Source organism: Carex rostrata, chromosome 32 (genome assembly GCF_964058835.1).
Source record: "Carex rostrata chromosome 32, lpCarRost1.2, whole genome shotgun sequence".
In the NCBI taxonomy this organism is placed as follows: Eukaryota; Viridiplantae; Streptophyta; class Magnoliopsida; order Poales; family Cyperaceae; genus Carex; species Carex rostrata.
Genome location: NC_135949.1, coordinates 5,123,697 through 5,135,000, shown reverse-complemented (window position 1 = coordinate 5,135,000; position 11,304 = coordinate 5,123,697). Strand labels below are relative to the sequence as shown.

Genomic DNA, 11,304 nt, shown 5'->3' with positions numbered 1-11,304 from the left:
GTGTGTGCTTGTGTGTGCGGGTGTGTGTGCTTGTGTGCGTGTGGGTGTGCGTGTGCGTGTGTGCGTGTGTGTGTGCTTGTGTGTGCGAGTGTGTGTGCTTGTGTGCGTGTGGGTGTGTGTGTGCGTGCGTGCGTGTATGTGTGCATGTGTGTTTGCGCGCGTGTGTGTGTGGGTGTGCATGCGTGTGTGTGTCTGTGTGTGTTTGCGTGTGTGTGTGTGGGTGTGTGTGTGCGTGCGCGCGATCCTAATGATTGACCTACAAGTGTGCTCCAAAAACCTTTAATTAGAGTGTTATATTAGGGTTTCAAATGTCCTATTATCTTTCCAAAAAGACACACACAACTAGAGTGCTCCATACACCTTCAATTCGAGTGTTTTATTATGGTTGTAAATGCCATATTATCTTGGCATATAGAGACACTATGAGGGTGCTCCAAAACACCTTCAATTGGAGTGTTTTATTAGGGTTGGAAATGGCCTGTTATCTTGCCATTTAGGGAGACAACTAGATTGCACCAAACACCTTCATTTTAGTATTGTATTAGGGTTGTAAATGCCCTTCTATCTTGCCATATGGAGACACTACTAGAGTGCTCCAAGCACCTTCAATTGGAGTGTTGTATTAGGGTTGTAAATGCCCTAATATATTGCCATAGAGAGACACAACTAGAGTGCTTCAAACACCTTCAATTAGAGTGTTGTATTAGGGTTGTAAATGTCATATTATCATGCCATATAGAGACACTACTAGAGTGCTTCAAACACTTTCAATTGGAGTGTTAGGGTTGTAAATGTCCTATTATCATGCCATATAGAGACACTACTAGAGTGCTTCAAACACTTTCAATTGGAGTGTTTTATTAGGGTTGTAAATGCCCTATTACAGAACAATACAGAATGAAAAAAACAAAACATTACAACAGAATAGAACATAATATAACAGAATGAAAAATATAAACCAATAATAGAAACAACGAAATAGAATGAAAAAATAAAAATAAAAACAAAAAAGAAAACATAAATATGATATTATCATTTTCCAGTATATATTTATTTTGATATTTTGTCTGCACGGTTCTCAGTGATACTTGTTTGTTTTTCAAATTCATGCTTGAATGCTTGTTTCAAAGCGATATATCTGCTATTCAAATAATTCAAATTCATGCTTGAATGCTTGTTTCAAAGCGATATAATGTAGTACTTTCAAATAATTCAAATAATTGCATATACATTCATTTTATAAAAATTAATCGCATCTAAAGAAAGTGATCAAAATAATATTTCAATCCCGTTGCAACGCACGGGCACTTAACTAGTCTCAAATAAATGCATCAGGCTAATTTTCATTTTGTTCGAAAATAATAATTGTGAAACATTGAAATATGCACAACGTATATTTATTGTATTATTTATACAAGATTATATTTATTGAATGATACTTAATACCAACAACATAGTCCTCCTATTTGAAGGACAATCAACAACAATTTATTTCATAATATAATAAATTATTAGATAATAGGAATTAGACAGTTCCAAGCAAACATCAAATCAATTTTAGTCTAATATCCATCAACGCAGCTTGCTTCCATCACATAGTTAACTTTAACTATCAATTACGGCAATATATTATTATTAAACCTTCTTTTAATATTAGACATGAACATTATTTTTCAAACATTCACAATATTTTTATACACTAGCGAGTAGCACTATGGTCGATGGTGTTCTTAAGCTACAACTTATTTAGAATATTGCTTATAAATTTTTATTTTCAGTGATGTTGTTCTGAGATTTTTGCTTCTTGTTTCTATATATTTTACAATACCAATACTCAATATTGATTAAGGAGCTATTCACTTATGTCTTTTTTTTCTGTCTTAGAACATTAACATTGAATGATATTTTTTTTATATTTTAAACTAATGTATTGTTATATGTTAAACAGTTTTGGATGAAGATGATACCGTTGACAATATTTTCTACCACACATTGCATCCAAAAATCTGGATCAAAATAATTTAATTAGTATATTTATAAATTCAAGTCTAGTTGATAAATATATAACGTATAATAAAAGTGAAAATTGGTTGAATAATTTTATTAGATGATGATAAAAACTAATAATGACATAAAACATGGATTATAAATGTGAAAAATATATAGTACATATCTAAATCTTAATGCAATGCTTGCATAATAGAAGTACAAATCCAAATTTTTGTTGCTATGCTTGAATTTATTGTGCTGAAACAGTTATGATGGCTATAATTGTATTTTTTTCATTCGAATTTGATGATATTCTTAATAAATATTTTCACAACAAGATTATACATGTTTTAGATGTCTTAAATAATTGATCTTTATTTCAACATCATTGTCGTAGAAAGAATCAATTTTTTTTTCAGTATCTTGTATACATGTTTTGTTTATGTTGATCTTTATTTTCATAGAAGGAATCAATTTTTTTTCAGTTCCATAGATGAAATTGAAAAAAAATTCAATTCCATAGAAGTAAGCAAAAAAAAAATAATTCCATAGAAAAAAGCAGGAAAAATTAAATTCCATAGAAAGAGAAAAATTAAAATTGTTTAATAATCAAAACGATAAGACAAATTTGGAGTGTTATTGGAAGACAAATTTAAGGTAATAGAAATGTTTTACCCTAATTTGAATTTGATTTGGGGTTTTTGCTATATTTGAGATATATGGGGCTTAACAAAGTTTTGCCATGGTATTTGACATTTGACCCAGATTGTGTATATCCATTGCTTCTGGGATGCTCCTTATATAGCCTTAAGGCTATGGCAACACTAGGGTTTTAATTTGCTGCTTCATCTTGATTGTTAATTTCATTGAACGGTTGGCGTGCAAGGTGAGTTTGGATAGCTAGCAACTTAACAGTCTAGCTTGAAGGTTCCATAGCATATTCCTTCTATCAGGCATAGTTCAATCAGCATTTGACACGTGTAATTGAACGTTGAAACATCCAAACGGCATCTTCAAGTTGGCACTGAGCTCTCTGTCGTTCCTCTGATTAGGAAGATCCTTTCCATCTACATGGGCATGGAGTAGCATGAACCGTGAGGCTGCTCAATGGATGATCTTCATGAATCGTGTGTACAACTAGAGGTGGCATGGAGTGCGTGAGGTGTATACATTTGAATTCAGTAAAATGAAGGCTGATAGGTTGAAGGCTAGCGGGACCCTTCTGTCAGGTTAAATGAGAGACAAAGGCTAGCGCCATTCAAATTGATTCATTTTATTGAATGCTACTGAACTCCAAAATTTATATGATCGACTTCGGATAACAAATTCGAACCGTACAAAGTGATCTATTTCTAGAGCGATATATTTACACATAAAAAAAAAAATTTTCAAAATAATTTACTATAAAGTCGAGTAGTCAAAAATATAATATGCTAAAAAAAATATTATTTTTTTATCTGTTTGATTTTGTGGTAAATTATTTCAAAAATATTTTTTTATTGACATGTAAACACGTTAATCTAGGAGAAGATCGGATTCAACTATTCAAATTTATCGTTTGAAGTCAATAAAAAAAGTTATGGAGTTAATTCAATCAGAAAGGTTATATATGAAATTAGTCGGAAAAATTAAAATATGGAGTTTAGTCTTCACATTCACTGCATAAACAGTTTAATATCCAAGCACATTTTAAAGTCACTCGTATGATAAATAGTTGTAGAATATTTATTATAATATTTGTTATGGTATTAAATTAACATAATCAACGGACATAATATATGATCGTTAATATATATTACAAAATTTATATGCAAGACGAGAAATGAAAACTCACTATAAAATTTGTTACAAATTTTATAAAAATAATTACCTTTGGAAATTTGTAAAATGATGTTACCTTTGGAAATTTGTTTTTTTTTTTTTTAATTTTAAAAATTCATTATGAATGACGAGAGAATACAAAACTATATGAAGTAACTACTATCTAATCTAATCAATTGGTGACACATATATTTCATGAATAATTAAACTACCAAAAATGGATAATCAAAATTGCATGATCTCTTCAATTTTTAATGTAAGTTATAAATTACACATACAAGATACATAAGTCATGAAAATGCAAGAAATCAGATTCATCTTAAATTCTTAACCTTTTGCTATATTACAAGTAAAGATTGCATTCACATAGTTCAACTAATTAAACAGATTTAGTCAAACAAAATATTAGAGGAAATCAATATTAACTATATGGACTGTCAGATTTTCTTGTGGGAGATGGTTATTCAATCATTGTAATTTGTCAGAAAGAAATCTCTGCATAGACCTTTCACTCAATTAATTGTTCAACTAGTTATTCCATTTTATAATATAGTCAACAAAGAGGCATATGACAGAGCCAAACCTCGTTATTGTATCCAGATTATAGGTCTTCAACCCATGAGCTCCTTGTCAGACTCCAAATCATTCATAAGCAAAACTTATTTGTGTTGTCACTCGTCTGAAAGCATGGGGAAGTATTCATGATTCTACCTGTGAGTTCAATAATAAAAGAGAAACTGAGGAATCATCTTGTTGAGTTGAAGGTGTTCAATGAAAATTTTGGAAAATGAAGCTTTTTTGCATTCCAAGTGAAAGTAATTTCAAAATGTTAAAACTGATGTTAAGTACAAAAGCTCAGAAATTATGTTTTATCTTTTAAAAAAAAAAAATTAAACTTCTAGTTCTTGAATTATTAAATTCTAAGGAAAAATTAAATTGTTTTTTAAACTTTCATTCTTATATATTATGGGTATAGTAGATTCTATTAAGTTGTTGCTTAATTAATTTGTACCGAAGAATTGTCCTATGATTATGAACATGGTGTATTTATTATGTTTTCATTTTTAACTTTAATAACTTTAAATTTTAAACTCAAATGTCTTTATTTTTTATGTACACGTAAAAAATTATGCTATTTGGAATTTTGTTTTGATTAATAACGAGGACTTGTAAAAATACACTGATGTGAATAATTTCTATATGTTAATTTTTCAACTTATTAATTCATATATAAAAAAAAATCTGAAAGTAATAATTTTTTTATGCCAATGTATATCTCTATTCTATTATTAATCTCTATTCTATTATTAAGCACGTTGGGTGTCCGATTCGCCAACAGCTACGATTGAGAGATAAAACTTCGGATTTGATCTCAGCTCTCTAATTACATATTTTGTCTTCTTTTGATTAAATGCATCTGTTTTATGTATAGAAGTCTAAATTTAGTTAAAAACATATCCACCACATATGCTGCCACACGATATGTTACAATTAAAATTGAATAAATTCTGAAATTTAGCGATATATTTATTCGTTTCCTTATTTTTTTTTGTTTCCATATTTCTCCTCTTCAATTGGGAAGACTCCACCTTCCATTTTCTAATTTATTGTTTCCTTCTTCGTTTTTATACGGATCGCAATGAAAATCATTTTTTTTATTTCCTTATTTCTCTTTCTTTGTTTCTATACATATTGGTGTGGACAATTTAGAATATATTTCCGATATATAATATATCAATGTGTGTGTGTGTGTGTTCTAAATTGGAAACAAAGAAGAATATAAATTGAAACGTGTGTGTAAATATATATTTTTCTTATAATATGTGTGTGTGTGTATATCCTGTACATACACACGATAACACTTTTTATTTATGTTTTTTATATCATATTATATGTTGATATTGAATTGTTGTATGATATTTGATATTAGATTCGAATCGAGCTATTATTTGATATCATTGGTACTTAAAAATAAAAAATCATCACATCATCAAATTGTTATCAGAGGTCACGATTAAAGTTAATTAAAAATACATAATCATATAAATTTTCTATTAACATGTGTTTTAATTTTTAAATAATTATTATTTTCATTGATATATTTGTTTCTTATAATATGTCCCCGTTGCAACGCACGGGTATGATACTAGTAATATGTATATATGATGGAGGGATCCACTTACAACATTTGAAAGTTACAACATCTTACTACAACTTAGTTTTGCGGTTTTTAAAGTCCAAACAGTTGATCCAAACCGCTCAACATATAATCTTTATTAAAATGTGCTACTTTTAGATAATTCTGGACCACTGAAAAACAACAGTTTTATAAAATACTCAATAAATAGTAAAAAAATTCAAAAAAACTGTAAAATTTGATATTCAAACACATGTTAGTACATATTACATGTTCAGCGGTTTGGATCGACTGTTTGGACTTTAAAAATTACAAAACTAAGTTGTGGTAAGATGCTGTAACTTTTAAATGTTGTAAGTGGATCCCTCCTCATATATGATATAGATTACATGTAATGGTTTTACTTTAAAATAGGAGGTTTAAAATTTTCTTATTAGAAATTAAAAAATCGAAACCATAATGGATACATCAAAAATAAAGACATTTGAATCATCCCCTAGTTCTATTTCTGAAAATAACAAAAAAAAAAAAACTCTTAAGTCAGATCTAGTACTTGTTTTTTTTTTTTATTGTAGTTCCCAATTGCCCTATACCAGTATATCATACCAACTAAATGAAGTGATGCAAAAACTTAAACAAAAGCTTGTATGCTACCAAGTTGGCACCATACCTCAGTTTTGTAAGTAAATTAATTGAGGATTGATTGGATAAATAGAGTGGATTAAATTGAGGATTAAATGGATAAATCCAAACTAAATTAAACTCAATGAACCTTATTTGAAGGTCAATTAGTGTATTTGTTGGCAGATATGACCTCATCATAACTGCACTGAAGTGCAAACATAAGCGCTTTCAGGCATAGTCATAAGATTCACGAATTAAACCTGAATTAAATCCAAATAATTTTTTTTTTTTGTGATGCCGAACTGAACGCCGAATTATTCAGGGACGAAACCATGTGAAATCAGGAGGAGCAAGTACCCTCCAGCTAAAAAATAAAAAATATCTGGTGCCTCTAAATAATTTGCTTCCAAATCCATATACTATGTTGAAATTTTGTGAAAGATAATAACACGGCGCGACCTATATATATGATTTTTTTTTATAACTTGGAACCCTTAAAATTGTGTGGGTGGTGTTTGGCCCATATTGGGCTGAAATTATTTCTCTCCATTGTTCTCCATAGAATTATTTCAGTAGTGTTTCTGACAAGCCTGTAGTACTCTTAAAACACCATTGTATGCAAATCATATTATCTGTATGGCTACAAGGAAATTTACCAATTCCTTTTATTCGTTTTTAACTTCTACAACAAAGACTTCATCAGATTATTTATTTAATCAATTGAATTTGCAAGCTTATGAAAATACTCTTAAATTTAAAAAACTTGAAATTTACAATTCTAACTTATTTTCAAAGTTTCAGTACAAATTGTCAGACTACAAACCTTTAAGTAAGCGTTGGGAATTATCCTAGAACTTATTTGCAGGAACTACCATTTTTTATGTTTAAAAGCTATCAAATTAATATCATAATAAAATTCACATAATCAGCATTTCCTAAATAAAAACCAATTTTCCAGATTCTACATTATAAATGATTCGAACTTGGACAAACCACAAAATTCGCACTTTTTCAAAAAGAGCTCACATCAAAGCATAGGAAAATTCAACACCAGAAAATGATGAGCATTACAAAAAATTTACTCCTTAAAAAAGACAAAATCTGATACAAAATAGCACCACATAGAAAAAGGGCTGCTTCTAGACAGCAATGAAAGCCTTCTTAGTTCTTACTGCTATCCCTGGTAGAACTAGCTGGAATCCCCTTCAATACATTGAACCTCATCACTGTCTTTGATAATAGCCTGAAAGATTTAATTTCAAAATTATTGTTGAAACGAATTATCTATTTGAATTACAGTTGTGCAGCTTCAGGCTTCAGCTCTCCCCCTATAGAAGACAATTACAACAATGCCCCTCTTGGTGCTGAGGATTCAATATTTGAAAATTTAGATGATCATTCAGGTGAGACGGGCGAATCCCGAAGCGAAAAATGTATCATAGTGACGATTATGATATGGTGAATGGCAATGCTTTTGATCCTACATCGACAATTCTATTTGAGCTTGCCAATGAGAATTTCGTTGAGCTTAGCGACTTTCTCTAGTGCCTTAGGATTGGGATCTGAAATCTGATAGAGATTCAATATCAAAGGATTCTTTTAAACCTAATATGCCTAGTTATTACTTCTCAAATGGATGTGTGTCTAACTCAGTTTCAGAGATGTGGGAGAATTTCTTATTTAGAAACTATACAGTAAAATTTTTTATTAACTGTTTATAAACTCCATGCTAATCAAATAATTGGCTCAAATTAATTTTTTTTTTTAATTTGTTACTTCTATAGCTTAATATAAACTCTAAAGTTAATTTCAAAGATGTGAGAATTAGAAACTTTAAACACCTTAATTTCTAAAAAGCAGTTAATAGTTATTTAGAAACTCATTTGAGTTGAAGGGATGTAGATGCTTAGTTATAACATTGTCAGATGGTACCGGTACATTTTGAACATGTTCTTGAGGGTGATGTACTGATGTGAAAATGCCCCAAGCCCCCAATAGCTGATGAGAAAAACCTTAGTTATTGAGCAAAATTGTAGTTATCTTTGGAAATTTGTTTTATATATTTTTTTTTCAGTATGACAAAATCTTTTTTTTTGTGGAAAAATATGATATTTATATCTTTTTTTCAAAATTCAATATGTATGACGAGAGAACAATAAAACTATGAAGTAACTACTATCTAATTATTATATATGTAATCAATTGGCAACACATGTTCCGTGATTAACCCACTAAGAATGCATAATCAAATTTGTATGATCTCTTCATCTTTTATATAAGTTATAAATTACATATACAAGACACATAACTAATGAAAATGCAAGACATCAGTTACATCCTAAATTCTTAATCTTTTGCTATATTACAAATAAAGATATTAATTCCAATAAATTCAACTAATTATTAAACAGATTTTGTAAAACAAAATATAAGAGGAAATCAATATTAACAATATGAACTGTCACATTTTCTGCTTCTAGAGAGATATCTCAGTGAAAACTTCTCACTTAACTGGTAAACGAGTTATTCCATCTTGTAATAGGGGTGACAGTTCATGAGCAAGCATTTGACGATGTCGAAGCTCATTATTGAACCTAGATTAGACATCTTCAACCCACAAGATGCTTGCCAAACTCTCACTCGTTCGGAAGCAATGCTTTTAGTCATTAAAACATATCCTTTTGTTGGTTGTCAATTTATATACCGGCATTGTCCAATGATCACATGGTCTACAAGAAGAGGTACGTTTGCAGATTAGCTTTTACATTATCTCGTCCAGTATCGCGAATAAGAGGATTATGATTTGAATTTTTTTTTAGTGGATTGATAATTTGAATTACAGTACGTTGTGCCGCTTCAGGCTTTAGCTTCCCCTATAGAAGATAATTACAATAATGCCCCTCTTGGTGCTGACGATGTAATATTTGAAAATTTAGATGATCATTCAGGTGAGACAGGTGCTGATAGGATAATTTTTTCGTCAAGGAAAGCTGAATTGTATGTTAGTTGTAACATTATCAGATGGTACCAGTACATTTTGAACATGTTCCTGAGGGTGATGTGCTGATGTGACAATGCCCCAATAGCTGATGAGAAAAACCTTACTTATTGAGCAAAATTGTAGTTATCTTTGGAAATTCGTTTTATATAATTTTCAGTATGACATAATCTTTTTTTTTGAGGAAAAATATAATATTTGTATCTTTTTTTTCAAAATTCAATATGTATGACGAGAGAACAACATAACTATGAAGTAACTACTATCTAATTATTATATATGTAGTCAATTGGCAACACATGTTCTGTGAGTAACCCACTAAGAATGCATAATCAAATTTGTATGATCTCTTCATCTTTTATATAAGTTATAAATTACATATACAAGATACATTAGTTATGAAAATGCAAGACATCAGTTACATACTAAATTCTTAATCTTTTGCTAATTAAACAGAATTCCAATAAATTCAACTAATTAAACAGATTTAGTAAAACAAAATATTAGAGAAAATCAAGATTAACAATATGGATTGTCATATTTCCCTGTAGAAGATGGTTTTTTAATCATTGATCTGATGTCTTGCATTTTCATGACTTATGTATCTTGTATATGTAATTTATAACTTATATAAAAGATGAAGAGATCATGCAAATTTGATTATCCATTCCTAGTAGTTTACTCATATAAAAGATTTGTGTGTCGACAATTGATTATATTAGATAGTAGTTACTTCATAGTTTTATTATTCTCCCATCATACATATTGAATTTTGAAAAGAAAAAAAAAAGTTTTGACACAAAATATTATGTTAGTCTAAAAAAAAATAATACAAATTTCCAAAGATAACTCCGTACATTTTGCCCAACAAATAAGGTCTTTTTAATCACCCCATGGAACATGTTCAAAATGGCACTTGTACCATCTGACAATGTTACAACTAACAAACTATTCAGCTTTCCTTGACAAAAAAATATCTTATCAGATCTGTCCCTACAAATTACAAATCACCCCTTCCAAACTATCTAGTCCAGTCAACATTTTAATTTTAATAACTTACATCCCTCTCCTATCTGGCAATTCTCTGATAAATCCTTGTTCAGAGTGTCATTTAGATCATTCACCACTTATTCCCCCTGACACATATATTGCCACAAAGTCAACTACAACAAATTGATGCATCCATGAGGTCATCTGAAATGAGGAGAGTATTAATAACTATGCATACTAGGTTTAAAAGAACCCTTCAACATTGAATCTTTATCAGATGCCAATTTCCTAAGGCAGAGGGGAAGTCACTAAGCTCAACAAAATTCTCGTTCGCAAGTTCTGATAGAATTGTTGTAGGATCAAAAGCATTGCCATTCATCATGTCATAATCATCACTATGATACATTTCCGCTTCGGAATTTTCCTTTGGCTCATCTGAATTGTCGTCTAAATTTTCAAATATTGCATCTTCATCACCAAGAGGGGAATTGTTGTAATTCAGTGTTCCATTAAAATAAATCTTTTAACTACGTACTACTATATCTCATCACATCTAAATTAGAATAAACTAAAAATATTTTAATTCCAGCTAAACAATAATGTCTTCAACTTAAGTGATTCATTAAACCAAATTTTTTGAACAATGTTCTGACAATAAATTTCCTTTTTTATAATCCTCCTATAAAACTTCACCGCCTCGGTTCTCACTTCTTCAAAAAAAAAAAAAAAACCAAAAAGGAAAAAA

At 29.8% G+C, this 11,304-nt stretch overlaps 1 long non-coding RNA gene across 1 annotated transcript in view; it reads right to left on the bottom strand.

Annotated features, from left to right (window-relative positions):
• LOC144547961 (uncharacterized) overlaps positions 1-11,019 on the bottom strand; it is a 61,595-nt gene extending 50,576 nt beyond the window's left edge. Inside the window, exon 1 of the long non-coding RNA XR_013509189.1 lies at positions 10,630-11,019. This is a non-coding gene — a long non-coding RNA (uncharacterized LOC144547961). The remainder of the gene's footprint in view (positions 1-10,629) is intronic.
• Between the last annotated feature and the right edge of the window lie 285 nt (positions 11,020-11,304).